Source organism: Lonchura striata, chromosome 17 (genome assembly GCF_046129695.1).
Source record: "Lonchura striata isolate bLonStr1 chromosome 17, bLonStr1.mat, whole genome shotgun sequence".
Taxonomy (NCBI): Eukaryota; Metazoa; Chordata; class Aves; order Passeriformes; family Estrildidae; genus Lonchura; species Lonchura striata.
Window position 1 is genome coordinate 3,867,054 of NC_134619.1, and position 15,792 is coordinate 3,882,845.

The following is a 15,792-nucleotide window of genomic DNA, read 5'->3' on the forward strand; positions in this document are numbered from 1 at the left end:
TGGCTTTTAGGGAAAATTTCTCTCTCTTCTCTCTCTTTTTTTTTTTTTTTTTTTTTTTTTTTTTTTTTTTTTTTTGTGGTGCGGCAAGTCTGGAAAAGGAATTTTTTGCAAGTTTAATATCTTTAATAGAGACCTATTTTGGTCAAGCCTGTTAATTGTATTATCTTTTCTCATAATTTCTCATCCTAATATTTCATCACTTTTTTCTTTAAGAAGTCCTAAGAAAAAAATCTTCATATTAAAATATTCACAGTTTATTACTCTGATTTCCCCCCCCCATTATGCTCAGATAATGAGATTTCTGACATATGAATAAAATATTTTCTTTGAAGATAAATGCTCTAAATTATGGCAGTGCTGGGAAGATTACTGCTGTTTTACCTTTGGCAATTCATACCTGTAAGAAATCAACCTAGGGAGGATGGGGTTTGCAGCACACAAACAGTAGCTGGGGACAGGGGCTTTTGCAAGCTGCCCTACAAAGCTTATTGCTCTGGGAAATGCGTTTCCAGAGCGTTCTGATATTTATTTTTAAAACCTCTTCCCTTAATTTTAATAACAAACTCTCTTGTTTGCTTTCTTCAGGCCCAGCTCTTTCGTCTAATTTTATTATTCTTACTCTGATGGATTTCTACAGTGAATGGATGTGGTCATGTCACAAAGTCTGGATGAGCAGCCTCTGTGGCAAATAAAAGCTGCAAGTTGTGACCGACTTCACACCCTCCTCTTGAGCATTGTGTTGGTTTGGGCAGACGCCCCATATCTGCAACCCAGGCCAAAGGTACCATGTGTGTGCAGTGCTTTTAGCACACAAAATTCATTATTCATTAAAGGAGTTCCCACCTTTCTGAATACCTGCCTGCCAGGTGGCCAGGAAAGCAGCCCGTTGGTTTTTCCCGTATTTTTATGATGTTACATGGAGTTTTTGCAATAAGTGTGTGCCCTCTGGGTATCCTCACTGGATGCATGCCTTCCTAATTCTATCCTTTTGTAAAATCCAGGAATTCCCAGGCTGGGTTCTTGCTCTGGCTGATGGGTCACAACACCTCTTTGAAATGTAGGCTGGGGGCCAGGCCCTGTTTGCTTACTTAGTTTTGTAACTTTTGCAGTTTTTCAGAGTCAGTTCATACCTCCAGGCAGTTCAAACATATTAAACTCTGCCTGTCACCCAGCAATTACCTCCAGAGCCACGAAACAGCTCCAGCTGCTCCGTGGCCGTGGGAAGAACTCTGAAGTGAGTCACCAGTGTCTCCTGAAAATGACCTCCTGCTGGCCAAGAAGGGACACTGAGGCAAAAGTCAAGTGTGATTGAAAATAGAAATTGAATTGAGAATTCGATTGAGAATAAGAATTGGAAATACTTCAGTGGCTGACTGTTCTCCTTATGGAAATTTGTACTCGTTCCCAGCTTAAATCTCTCCAGAAGTCACTTGTACCCATTACCCCTCATCTTCTCCATATGACTCCTAGTAAAAAGGGAGTCTCCATCTTCTTTTTATCCACCTTTTAAATAGTGGACCATGATGAGGTCTCCCATCAACCTTTTTACAACCCCAGTTTAGCCCTTGGATCCTGCAGGTTCCCCAGCCCTTGGATCATTGTGTCCACAGCTGCCACATGATTAAGGAACTGCCCAAACTCAGTTAAATCAATGGGTGACTCTACAAGAGTTTAGACCAGGACATACATCTCAGCACAGCTTTTAAAAATGTGAGTTTAGCTTACACAGAGGTGACTTTTCCATCAAAGGTGACCTGACCTCAAACAACTTGACAACTCTTCAGGACCTGAACGATCAGAACACACAGCTGCAGGCCCCGTAAAGGAAATATGCCCCTCAGGGAAAGGTGGAAATCTATCAGTACTGGAATGGCAAAAAAAAAAATAATTTAAAAATCTACTTATTAAAGACGGAAATGGTTTAATCCATCCTGGGATCCCAAACCATTCCCGCGCCATTCCGCTGAGGGATAAGGCGACCCCACAGCGCCACCTGGCGGCGCGGCGCGGGGCCGCCCCCTGAGGGACCCGAACCGCGGCCGCAGCCCGAGGGGACAAACCCAGAACACCCACAGGAACAGTCCCAGAGCCCGAGGGGACAAACCCAGAACACCCACAGGAACAGTCCCAGAGCCCGGGGGGACAAACCCAGAGCCCGAGGGGACAAACCCAGAGCCCGGGGGGACAAACCCAGAACCCACAGGAACAGTCCCAGAGCCCGGGGGGACAAACCCAGAGCCCGAGGGGACAAACCCAGAGCCCGGGGGGACAAACCCAGAACCCGGGGGGACAAACCCAGAGCCCGGGGGGACAAACCCAGAACACCCACGGGAACAGTCCCAGAGCCCGGGGGGACAAACCCAGAACCCGGGGGGACAAACCCAGAACCCGGGGGGACAAACCCAGAACCCACAGGAACAGTCCCAGAGCCCGGGGGGACAAACCCAGAGCCCGAGGGGACAAACCCAGAGCCCGGGGGGACAAACCCAGAACACCCACGGGAACAGTCCCAGAGCCCGAGGGGACAAACCTGGAACCTACAGGGACAAACCCAGAGCCCGGGGGGACAGTCCTGGAATTCACAGGGACAATCCCAGAGCCCACAAGGACAGTCCCAGAATTTGCAGGGACAGTCCCAAAGCCTGCAGGGACACTCCCAGAGTCTATGGGGACAATCCCAGAACCATGGGGACAGTCCCAGAATTTGCAGGGACAGTCCCAAAGCCTGCGGGGACACTCCCAGAGTCTATGGGGACAATCCCAGAACCATGGGGACAGTCCCAGAATTTGCAGGGACAGTCCCAAAGCCTGCGGGGACACTCCCAGAGTCTATGGGGACAATCCCAGAACCATGGGGACAGTCCCAGAATTTGCAGGGACAGTCCCAAAGCCTGCGGGGACACTCCCAGAGTCTATGGGGACAATCCCAGAACCATGGGGACAGTCCCAGAATTTGCAGGGACAATTCCAGAGCCTGTGGGGACAATCAAAGAATTTGCAGGGACAATCCCTGAACCTCTGGGGATAGTCCCACAGCCTGCGGGGACAGTCCCAGAATTTGCAGTGACAGTCCCAGAACCTATGGGGACAATCCCAGAACCGTGGGGACAAACCTAGAATTTGCAGGGACAATCCCAGGGCCCATGGGGACAGTCCCAGAGCCTGGGAGAGGAACAGCAGCCCTTCCATGGGATGGCTGCCCTGAAGAAAGGGAATGTGGCTTTTGATGCGAGCAGGCAATTCCCACACAAACCTCCTGGAGCTGGGTGGTTGAGTCGGGGTCTGCTGCTGGGCAAAAAATCTGCTGGTGGGAACTGGGAGATCAGGGATTGTTCCCTTTTCGTTGTGCAGCAACATGTAGAAGGGCACTTGTTATATGTGTTACAAAATCTCCATGATGAAGACAAAAATTCTCAGAAACCAAAACATTTAAGCTCCCTTTCCTCCCCAGAATGAGTGCACAGAAACCAGATATTCTGCAGGCACAAAGGCACGAAGCTCAGAATGGCTCTGGTTACCAAAACTACTCCCGCACCTTCATTTTTACCACTAGAACCTCTTCATTTCCACTAGAACTTCTTCAATGTGCCCATACAGTTATTTCACTCAGCCTGTTCCCACATGTGACACAGTAACTTTGATTCAGACTAAGATCCATGGTTCTATGATTCACTGTCAATACCTTTAAAGCAATTAATTCAGTTCTCTAGCTGTAAGATCTTAAACGGGTTGACAAAAATACCTCCATCAGCATTCTATTTTCAGTGGGGAAAATGCTACAGAGTCAACCTGCACTGGTTATAGATACCTGACTTGATATTTAGTTTGGTGTGTGACAAATGAAAAAAATCTGAAGACTTAAAAAACAGGTTCTGTTCCACAAATCAGCATTTCCGCTTGGAGATCTTTAAAGAAAAGATTTGTGATGATTAATCCCTATGTGAGTGAGAAAGGGATCAGTCTCATTCATCTGTGGAACAAACTTATCATGGACCAGGAAGAGATACAGGTCACAACTTCAGTGTAAGGGAATTATCTGGATGCACTTTTTTCCCTGCATGAAGCATTTTAAAATTTTAAAACTTTTTTTTTTTTTTCTTCAAGTTTGTTATGTTTTATTAGTATTTAGAATTCTGGAACTTTGATATAACGTGCTCAAGTGGAAAACACTCCAAATTCTCTATATTGCCTGCAATAAAGTATCCTAGGCTACTGCGCAGTTTAGGATCATTTAAAAATAAACTACTCCAAATGCCACAGATTAATAACACAAACAATAGGCACTACTTGGTCTGCAGGACAAGAACTGACCAAAGCTCTCACAACTCCTTCATAGCAAAGATTAAAAACCAAATCAAAGAATAAACCCCCCAAAATTCCCAACAAAATCTCCAACACAGAATTGTTCAAACATCACTGACCAAACCCCATGGGAGGGAAAACAACAACAAAAAATTCTGTTGTAATGTTTCTGGGTCTTTTTTTGCCCTCTAATTTAAGCTTCAACCAGAAACAAGCATTTTATACTAGACTGGATGAGCAAAGCACTGAGTAAAGTGACTATACAAAACATTATTTAATGTTGTGACTATACAAATCAGAATTTAATCTTATGAAATTGTTTAAATGAAGCTTGGACCTTGGTTTTTGAAACTTCTTCAGAAAAATACTTTGCACAACTCAGTATGAAAAGTCAGAGTTTGAAAAATGTGGAAAACTTCAGAACATGTTTTCTGATCACTGGCATAAAACAAAAAAAATACGTAAAATTTTCAATAATATTAATTAGGATGGGAAGAGGGCAGAGTACTTCCTTGTGCCTCAGAAAATAAACTTTATCTCCATCCTCTGTGAAATCTCATACAGAATGTGAAGAAGCAATTCTGGAAAAAGGAAAGTTATACTTAAAAATTCACACATTTTTTTTTCTCCATGCTTATTTTGTTTCTGTTGATTAAATTATTTCAAAGTTGACTTACTGCTTTTGAGTAGCAAGAGTAAAATACATTATAAATGTTATGCATTTTTTTACTTAAAGAATGTAAATGTTATTGTGCTTTATTCCTAGACTTGAATATTAGCTGCCTGGTTTTGCTATCAATCTTGTATTTTGTGTGTGTGATAACTCCATTGAACAAAAATTCTTTCAGGCTTACTGCAGATGCAACTGGTTACAATTTTAGATCCTTATCTTTTGTCCAAAAGATCCCTATCACAGAGTCCCATCTATATTTAAAAATCTGGAATATATCAGCCACCTTCTTAACACCATATGAACACTCCTTGCCAGACTGTGTGTTGCTTTGGAGAATAGAATAAAAGAACTTTTAATTTCTTCAGAACTGGCTCCAAGGCAGAAGCTAAGAAGGTTTTTATTTCTGTTCTTGAGTCTATTGCTTCAAGGGTCACAAAACAATCAGATAGCAAAGTATAATTACCAGATGAGAAAAAATAAACAACAAATAATTTCATTATGAGCAGATTCATACCATTGACTTCAGAAAGATTACTCATGAGCCCAAGTAAATGTAAATAAGATTACAAAGCCAGATTGGAAACACGCAGTTTTCTAACTGGGTTGTAATCTTGGCACAGTAAAATTCTAACACAAAATGACAAATTTACCATGTAGTCCAACACAAAATTCATACCACTGCAGGTCAGCAGCTCTATGCAGTGCAAGGCTGCTTGCTCTTCCCTTCCCCAAGAAGGAAACTTAGTTCAAGTAATTTTCATTACTGGAGCTGGGAAACAGGGACAGAGCAAAGGGAGATTTCTAAGCCTCCTGAAACTAAGCTGATGTAAAATGAATGGGAAACAGAAAATCATAAAATTGGACAAAAATGTAATCTATATACATTTATATTTTGAAGCTCCAGGCCCCTTTCCTGAAATCTCAGCTTTCCCTCAACCCCTAATTTTATTTCCAAAGTTTAAAAAGCAACAGAACCCATTGCTTGACACTGAAAACCTTTCAGTTCTCTAAGTAAATTTCAGTATAAGATTTTCTTCAGACTGTAAAAAGTAGGGCAAAAAGAGCAGAACCCCACCCTAACAAATCACTCCCTCAGCCATTATCTTGATTACCAAGGTCTGGATTAATATGGGAACATAATGGAGCAAGAAGAACTTTGAGTATTCTCAGTTAAACTTGAGAGCAACTGAAAGCCAATAACAACTCACAGGAGACCTTCTTTGGCTTAGACTGGCTTTTCCTCTGTCCGTGTTACAGACTATAATTATATAAAAGGCCACCACTGATCCTTATTTTTCAGCATTCCTGTAACTGTGTATTAAGCCACTGAAGACTTCTGTAAGCTTGAGTGTTACAGACAAGAATGTTTGCTAATGAATTTATATTTGTTCACAATTCTTAAGCCCAAAAGGTACATCAAGAACCTTATTTTCTCCTTCTCTGACTACAACTCTCCATTCTCTGTATGTGGAGTTTGAAAACCATTCCTGGAAACATCTTTAAGAGGAAATCCAATAGTCTTGCATAACTCTGAGGTCCTTCCTAAGTTACCATTTTACCATTGTAACTCACAGAAGCTGTGTAGAATATTTAAAAAGATTTGTTTTTAAATGCCAATATAATCTGTAAGAATAGCATAAGATAAACACGTAGCTTACCATAATTATGAATTTTTTTTAATTCTCAAGAATTCTTATGAAAGAATTTCATGCTGGCTAAAGAATAAGCAAACTCCTCTCTCCTTTTGGGCAGTGAGCCCACAGTGGTCAAGTCCCCCAAATAACTCAGTGCGCTCATGTCAATTATTCACATCTTTATGGCCTCAGAATGGAAGGCTTAACACTAAAGATGACAAATATATCAAAGATCATGAGGGCTTTGAACAAATGTGTACCAGGATGCTTAAAATCGCATGCGAGCAGCCCCTTCTCTTCCTGGCTTTGCTTTGTCCAGTTATGAAATGCATTTTGTTCCACAAAGTCTGGAATTCTCCTCACCGACATGCTCACCCCAAGGATAAACATGTATAAAACAAATATAAATAAACTCAGTCCAAAACCAGCAAAAGATTTTTGCTGAGGACTGAACTTCTTACCAGAGAACCGCATTTTGGGAGTAAATGAAAAAACTAGAGGGGTTTTGTTTTATAGGGATTTGTGTTTGGTCTTCTTTGTTTTTGAAAGAATGAAATACACGGACGAAAGGTTTGAGCTGCTTTTCAGCTCCTATAAATATTCTGCTGTCTTGTATTTAAAATCAATATTTTTTCCTGCATTTTCAGAGTTCTTACATTAGGACCCTAATTCCTTTGGAGGCATTGGCTTATGCTAATTTCTGAATATATCAGGAGTGGATGCAATTAATACTTAGCAATTTTATCTAGTTAGCATCAACTACATTACAGTACTATTCAGGACTGTATATTTTGTAGTCATTATTCTCTTGCTGGAGAACACTGGGAAGGTTATTTTAGAGTTATTCCAGCCAAAATGGGGATGCTGGTATGACAACATGACAAAATACTTTGAGATCTACATAGGACATAATTTCTAATTGGTGGAGGCTTTTATTTATTAATGAAGGATGAATTGAAGTCACATTAGCTGTACATCAGACTGAAAAGCTATTTATCACCTATAAGATAATTATTCTTAAAGTCCTTGTTTCTTGTGTATATTCTTTGAAGTGATCCACTTGCTGTTTAAATGTCAAATGACTTTTAAAATACTTAATGCGCATAGCCTGGACTCCATCTGTTAATAAACAGATTGGAGTTTCAGTTGTAAAAGCAAATATTAATATCCTATTTGCTTTAATTTTCCCATTATTTCTGGTGCTTTAATATTCTTAATACAGCACATAAAATGAAGAAAACTAAATACACACTAAACTTTGTGGCCTTTGCACTAAAACCCCTCATCTATTAGAAACAGCCTCTTTGCCTGTGTTTGAGAAAAGCTGTAACTCTAAAGATGATTTTGATTAATCAGTGACTTGAAAGTAAAACAACTGTCTCAGTGCTTGCACATTTTCTTGGCACAGCCCATAACACCAGAGCTGAAATCCACAGGCTGAGCAGGGAAGGAACAAAGTCATTGTGCACATGACGAACTCTGGTTTTGCTGCTCCATCACCAGTGGCACCCCATGCTTGATGACCCTTTGGCCCCAGTTATGGGGAATATCTTTTTCCAACAGCCTTTTCCCAAAAGCTGATCTGCACCCCTCAACACTGATTTCAGCGAGATGCAAGAGTTCTGGGTGTGGACTGAGAGGGGATTTTGGGATTGAGAGGGGATTTTGGGACTGCAGGAGCAGCTTAAGGACAGGCTGGGCACTGAACAGCCGAGCAGCAGCTCTGCAGAGCAGTTTTGGGTCCCAGTGGAACTGGAGGCAGCAGGGAGCCCTTGCACAGGGGCAAAGGACAACTGCACCAGGACACAGCAGCAGCTCCAGGGAAATCACTGCTCCCCTCTCATGGACACGTGAGGCTCCTCTGGCTCTGGAATAGCAACTCCAGGCTTGGAACACCCACAAAGAGCCAGAGATCCTGAACCCAGCCAGGGCAGCAGAGGCCACCTCACACTGAGGGAACTGGAGCACACCAAGGCCATGGAAGTGGCTCTAGGCAGCCTGAGGAATGATGGGCACCTTTCCCTGCCTGAAGTGGAATACAGAGAAGCTGGAGCTAAATTCTTTGTATAGGTCCATGGGGAAAGGACAGCACAAAGGTCACAGTAAGGGAAATTTTGATTGGTTTTATGGAAAAAAAAAATGTTCAGAAGTACAACGACTAAGCACTGAAGCAAGTTGCTCAGGAGACTGGAATCTCCATCCTCAGAGATTTTTGAATCGTGACTGGACACAGTCCCAAGTAACCTGATTTAACTTAGAAGAGGGACCTGCTTTGAGAAGGAAGATCAAGGCCTGGATAACCTCCACAAATCCGTTCCAGCCTAAATGTTTTTAAGGTTCTGTTATTTCTAAAGAGAGATTAGATTTAAATTAAAAAAATATATACAAGAGATCCTTGAAACGCAATCGTAACATTGCTGCTTTTACGTTTCAGAGAAGTAATGAGAGCCAATTAAAACACACAGCCCTTCACTGTATGTGAACTTAGACACACCAAACATACTTCTTTATAGGTAAATAATCACCAAAATTCTTTCAAAACACAGTCTATTTTAAGAATAAGAAATTACAGGTCACCTCGTGACCTTTCCTTTACATAACTGATACTATTTTTTCAAAGGATTGGCTTATTGTCATTTTAGGGATGGAGGATGTTCTTGCAGTTCTATGTAGAGGTAGCAGCATTGTTTCAGCACAACAGGTGCTGCCAGGATGGACAAACACTGATGTTCTTGGCCACATGCAAAGAGTAATTACCTGGGCATGGAAAGAAGAGTATATTCCATTTCTTAACACCAGGACAAGGGAGCTACTGCAAACAGCAGGCATGCAGATTGTGTTGTGGATTCACTTTCCCTCTTTTATTTTGCACTAACAATGGAAAAATTGGATTGCAATCATTGGAAAACCTGCAGAAGGTTTATTTTCTTTACTCTTCCACGTGAGTTTTCAGGGCAAAAGGGCACAATGCATAAATAGAAAAAGGCACTACACGAGAGCAGAAGACATCAGTGTTCTAGATTTCTTGATAATTAAAACTGACCTAAGTTCAGCCCCCATGAGCAAATTTAGAGGATTTTTGTTATTAACGTGCTAATGTGTTGCTGTTTTCCACACAAACTCTTAATTTGTCTAAAAGCCAAACTCGCTATTCATCAGTCCATTCACAATGTTTACAATTCATCAGGTCAATGACTTGCTGAGACTGAGCTACACAAAGCTCATTAGTTCAACAGGTTTATTTTCATTACACTTTGGTTCCTAAACTAAAGTGTTTTCTCTGTCTGAGGTAAGTAGCTGTGGTTAGGTAATCAGAACTTAAAGGGTTATTGCTGGTATGTAACACAGGAAATCAGTGAGATTTGGGTGGTTACTGTGCCAAAAAACACTGCTAAAAGCTTTGCTAATACAGATGTTTATCCATTCTGGGACACAACAGTAACGTGGTCATTTAGCACCACGGTGTAGCACATACATAATACTGGAAACTTTCTGTACCAGTTGTCATAACCAAAAGACTGAAACAAAACAAAAGCTCCTATTAAGAAAAAATGAAAATCAGCTCAATTTCACAGATTAACTTTTCCAGGTAATTCTTCTGCAGGATATATAAACATGGCTAAGTGTCCTATGCTTAGAGAGAGTCACTAAATGTCAGTGTCAGTTTATTCCTGGGACTGTTTTCTTGCTGCCCAGATGGAAGCAATGGAACAGCATAGAAAAGAACACCAAGATGCACTTCACAAAGCCACTGCCATCTCTCACTTCATAAAAGCCTCCAGGCAGGCTGAACAAACTGGGGAAATCCCACTGTGTGAGCATAGAAGGGAATAAACACTCAACACAGCAGGAAGTGTCAGAGCTAAAAGATGGAGCACTGGGAAGGCAAAGGAAGATAATCATATTGTTAACTCAAAACAACCACAACACTGATAACATTCTTTATTAGAGGGAACTCATTGCCAGCTGCTGTTGTAAAGTTTAAATATAAAAGAATGAAACAAACTTGAGGCTGCTTTTCAAAAATTTACCCAAACCTGCTCTTCATACACCTCACAACCAACCTTCAATTTTTCTGGCCAACTTCAGCCAAATTAATAAAGTGATAGAGAATTTTTTTTAATTTTATATTAATTTCTAAAGGTTTGCAAAACTGATCATAGGTTCCAAAAACTGGTGCTGTCTTGGTCTGAAGGGGAACACTTCAATATCTGCAGCTCAGTCAGATTAAAAGCAGTGTGGAACACAACAGAGCAGTCAGTGCCTATTGCCCAACTGTTGGTCTGGGAATTCGAGAGGGAGTTGTGGATAGAGTGGGGATATTTTGTGGGTAAGTAAAGAAAAAAAGAGGGGTTTGGTCACTGAAGTGAAAAGCATTTGATAATGAGAGAGACTGGGTAATGCCAAGAGTGCAGTTGTGGGAATGGAGTGAAATTCTGCAAGACACTGGGCTGTAGCAATGCTGCTGTTTTGGGAGCAGCTCACTGCTCGTGTTCACTCTCTGTGACCTGAGCTGCAAACTGGGCAAAGGCCAGCAGAGCAAGGAAAATCAGTTCTGCAGCAGGAGGTCTAATGCACAGAACTGGAAATGTGATGGAGAATTGAAGGTCACCGACTGATAAGGCCTTCCAGATCTCAGAATGCAACTTGAGCAGATATTCTGAGTTTTACAAAGCAAGTTTATTACCTGTACATAGCCCATTAAATTAAACCTCAAATTTGGGTAAGACGTTAGTATTTTCTTGCTTTTCATTATGCAGGTTTGTAATTTGTGAGTTATTTTTGTTGTTTGTCTTGAGTTTTTAAACAGACACTAAGGCCAGGCCTAGGCATTAGCAACAGAGATCCAAACAGTTCTGCATTTACCAGTAAACAAAACAAAAACAAAAAAAACAAACAAACAAACAAAAAAATTGTGCTGGATGGCCAATTTAGATAATAAAACACCCAATACTGAGAAGTAAGCAGAGTAATTGATATGCTGTCATATCATTCATCATGAGAACATTAACCTTTCAACTGTGGCTAAAGCAATTCCAATTTCATTACTCCCTAGAGGATTCACCTTGGCAATACTCTGCAGCCCCTCCAGGCTTTTCTATGTAGATGTAGGGGGTATTCTTTGATCTTTTGCTCAGTTCTACAGGAATGGCAATAGCCAACTAACATTTTATGACCGAGTCACACCATTAAATCCAAGATAATGCTAGCAACATATTCCCCCTTGCATTATTGTTTTTAATCCTATTTCTCATCTCTGCCTTCTCTGATTCACTTCTGTTGTTCATCTTTGTCTCCCCAGAAGAAAGTGAATTGCATTTTAGTGAGGAAAATGAAGTTTTTGGGAAATACTTGCATTGATGGTAATGAGAACACTGGAATAAGATTCAACATAGATAAACTTCCTTTTTGAAGCTGGTTACTTATTTAATTTCTCAGTGCATATGAAAAATCCCCTCACAAAAGAGATGCGAGAACATAGGATATTTGCTAGATTCACTTCTTTCTAAAGACAAGAATAAAATCTCTAGAAGGCAAAGCAATATTAACATAGAATCAAGAAGAGTTCTTTTGCCATGAGTGATAACAGCAGAAAATACAAAAACCTTTGATTTACAGGGAATGGATGAGTGGCCCCACTCAGCCTGTGTGGATGAAAGGTGTGTTGGGGGAAAAGACTCCAGACAATTTCAATCCACAGTGTCCAAACATGCTGCAGCTCATTTGGCACCATGGTTGTTTAACTGCCTTCAGCAATTTGGGGTCCTAATTTGTGTTCATTATCAGATCCATCGCACAGCCATCTGATTTCCTAGTGTATGTATTTGTTTAGGAACAAGCTTTTCTAAATATTTTGTCAGCTTGTAATGCAACTGGCACGGGGATAGTTTGGCTTTTCATTTCTCCTGTCTTAGATAGTCTTAAGAGGGAGAATAGACTGAGCAGGTCAGTAGATGTTTGCAATTTTTTCCTAACAGCATTTCCATATTGAACCAAAATTAGTTTACTGTACAATTATATTTTATCCAAAACAACTACCAGAAATGAAGCTTGGACTGTGGAAAGATTCCATTGCACATAAAGCCTTAACAAATACTGAATTATATATTATTGTACAGCGTGAACCATATATAAAGGCAGCAACCCATCCCCAAGAATAAGAGCTAGGGATAAAAACCCACGATATATTACACTTACATAATTAAATTTGTTGAGCAATTCACAAGCCCAAATATTGTTGTATTGTGATTTTTCCATAAGTCATTGAATTTACAACCTCTAACTCAGCTGTATGCAAAAACATAAAAGAAAAGAGTTGCTCAGTTTCATGATTTAAAGTTGACCCTCCTGTATTTCTGTGCTATGCGATCTGAACCCAGAAACCCTCTCTGTTTGCATATTTAGATCCTGTGACTGTGCCACAAAAATCAACTAAGCCAACATTACTTACCAAGATAGCATTGTCCCAAATAAATCATGTAGTTACATAAGCATAGGATTTATGAGAAACTGATGCAAGGCAAAGATGTTTATTTAAATATCACAGCATGAGGTCTCAGCCTGTCAGCTACAACAGGACTAACTCCATCCAAAGAACAGCTCATAGGGTTTTGTTCCCTTTCTAAAAGGAGAAGAGTTTCAGATGATTGAGAAGATATTATAAACAAAACAAAAGAAGCAGATGGAAAACAAGGTAATTAATAAAACAGGTAAGAGCACACACACACTGTCTGATGAAGTACCAGTAATCACAGCAGAGTGCACCAGGTTTTGCCATAAGAAAAAGCAAGTTCTACTGCGATATATTTAGCAATATTTTTGCACTTGTCCTTACATTATTACTGAATAAACAAGAAGAACTCAAAGGCAGCGGTGGTTGTCTGGTGGCTTGAGGAAACCCCATCAATTTTAGATACACAAATAATAGCCAGAAATGTTGAATAAACTTTTAACTTCCACTATGAAATAAATTTGAATCAGCAGTATCATCCTTCTCTGAGACAGGACACCCCACAAACCCACATTAAAGAAAAAAACCAAAAAAACCTTACAAATTCAGCATGAGAAATACAGTTAAAAAAACCACAACTAAATATTTTAAATAACTCTTTCCCCCGCAAAAAATAAAAGTGGATAGAAACTACTCTGGCTCCAAGTGGCCATGTGCCAGTCCTAATTCTGGCAACAGCCTCAGCTACCCCAGGAAAGATAAGGGCATTCCATGAAGTCCTCTTAAAGGTAGGGCAAATGCTATCAGGGAGCACAAACCCCCAACATCCCCATCCTAAAGGTGCCAGGCCCAGCAAACTTATCAGGCTTGGAATGCCTGGCAGGGCACCAGCAGGGCCTTCACTCATGATGGGTTATTTGCTTTCTCATTTCCATTTCAGAAGCAGGATTATGGAATAGTTACACTACTCTGGCCAAGAAGACACAAATAGTGAAAATCGATGGTTTTTAGCACCCTATGAGCCAACCAGGCAGGTTTCACTAATGATCTGTCAAAGTGAGCTGGAATTGGTACAACTTTTGCTTCACCTAGACAGAAGTTTTCAAATAAAAACCCCAGTCTTTGATTTAAATATTTCCAAGCTACCTACTCAAAATATCACAATCCTGCTGTATCACAAGTATCTTTGCTTCCAACTCTCCCACAGAAAGGTTTTTGCAGTTTCACATCAGCTCCCACTCAGCTGGATTCCCAGTGAGAACTCAACTGCCCCAGGTACTTTCCAAAGAAACAGCACTGATACATTCACACATGACAAATCTAAACCCAAATGTTACTTACAGGCAGGAAGTATTTTCTCCAGGTGTCACAAAACAGATGATGGCACCTCCTCACAAACAGGAACAGAAACTCTACAGAGGAATTTCCCAGTGGTCACCCTCAGCCTGGTCTCTAATTTTGCCCACTTTGAGTGCTGTGCTCTGTCAGATGTTTGCTGCCTCCCTCACCTGTGAGGCTCCACTTGCATTTTAGAGACAACACCTTCCACCTGGAACAGGAACCCTCCAAAATTCCCAGCTGCCTTGCTCTCCATATTCCAGTCTGTCCTAAGGCTCTCATCTTCTACTCTCCAAATCTAAACTCATCTCACAAGAGGAGATACCTGGCATAATATATAAATTCCCTTGCCAATTCAGAAGCAATCTATTTTGGTTTACCATTCTCTATCCAGCAGCCTCTTAATTTTTAGATTTTTTTTTTGTTTGTTCTGAGGGTGTTTCTTCGCTTTTATTTTCCCACTCTCTAGCCAAATTAGTAAGACTTGATTTAAAAAGTCATTCTGGAAGATGTTGCTCAGTAAAAACAAAGTCAAGTAAGTCTTTAAAGAGTACATTTCAGTCCTTCATATCTAGGTGTGATGGTTGAGAAATTTTTAATGTGAGTTCCTGATATCCAGTATAAATTTGAATCTTCAAGTGTTCAACTATTACTTTTGCTTGTCTCCTGAATCCAAAGTCCACAATCATGGCCCAGCATTCACATGTACTCACTTCTTACAGATAATCGTTGCCAGTGCTTTTAAGATAAGACAAATTCTGACAAACCCAGACAGGACAAAACTTGGCTTTTTAATCTTTTGAGTTAAATAACTGTTCTTGGATGCTCCCTAAAAGAGAGGAATGCACGTTATAAAACCAATATTCTCGCACAGGGATGCATCCCGGTCCTCTGTAGCTCGGTGATGCAGCTGATTTTATCACCAGCCTCTTAAAGCAGGAGGAAAAACCTCCCAAACTGAGGCTCAGGTATGTTACTCCCAGTTCATGTTTCTATCACCTTTACACAGGCTTGGTGGTCAGAGGGAGCAGCATGAGGAGTGAGCAGCGATTAGAGCACAAGAAGCAGCACGTTGGGCACGAAGCCTTTCTCAGCTCGTTGAGGTGCTGCTGACATTGGTCTTTCCCCCCCCCGCTGCCTCCGGGCTCCCCATCAGCCTCTCTCCCCCATCTCTCCCAGCACTAATTGGTCACACCAGTAGCAGCATGTTTGAACCAGTCTGCTGAGGTTTAATTATTGCATTTGATGACACCTGCATGATACAACTTCACACTGTTATGAAATATTCATTGCTTTCTGTACTGCAGCATTTAACATATTCAAGAGTGAAAAATAATGCTGTTACTGGCTTTGTAATTTTTTTAACCAAGGACTTTAGATTTCTACCCCCCCAT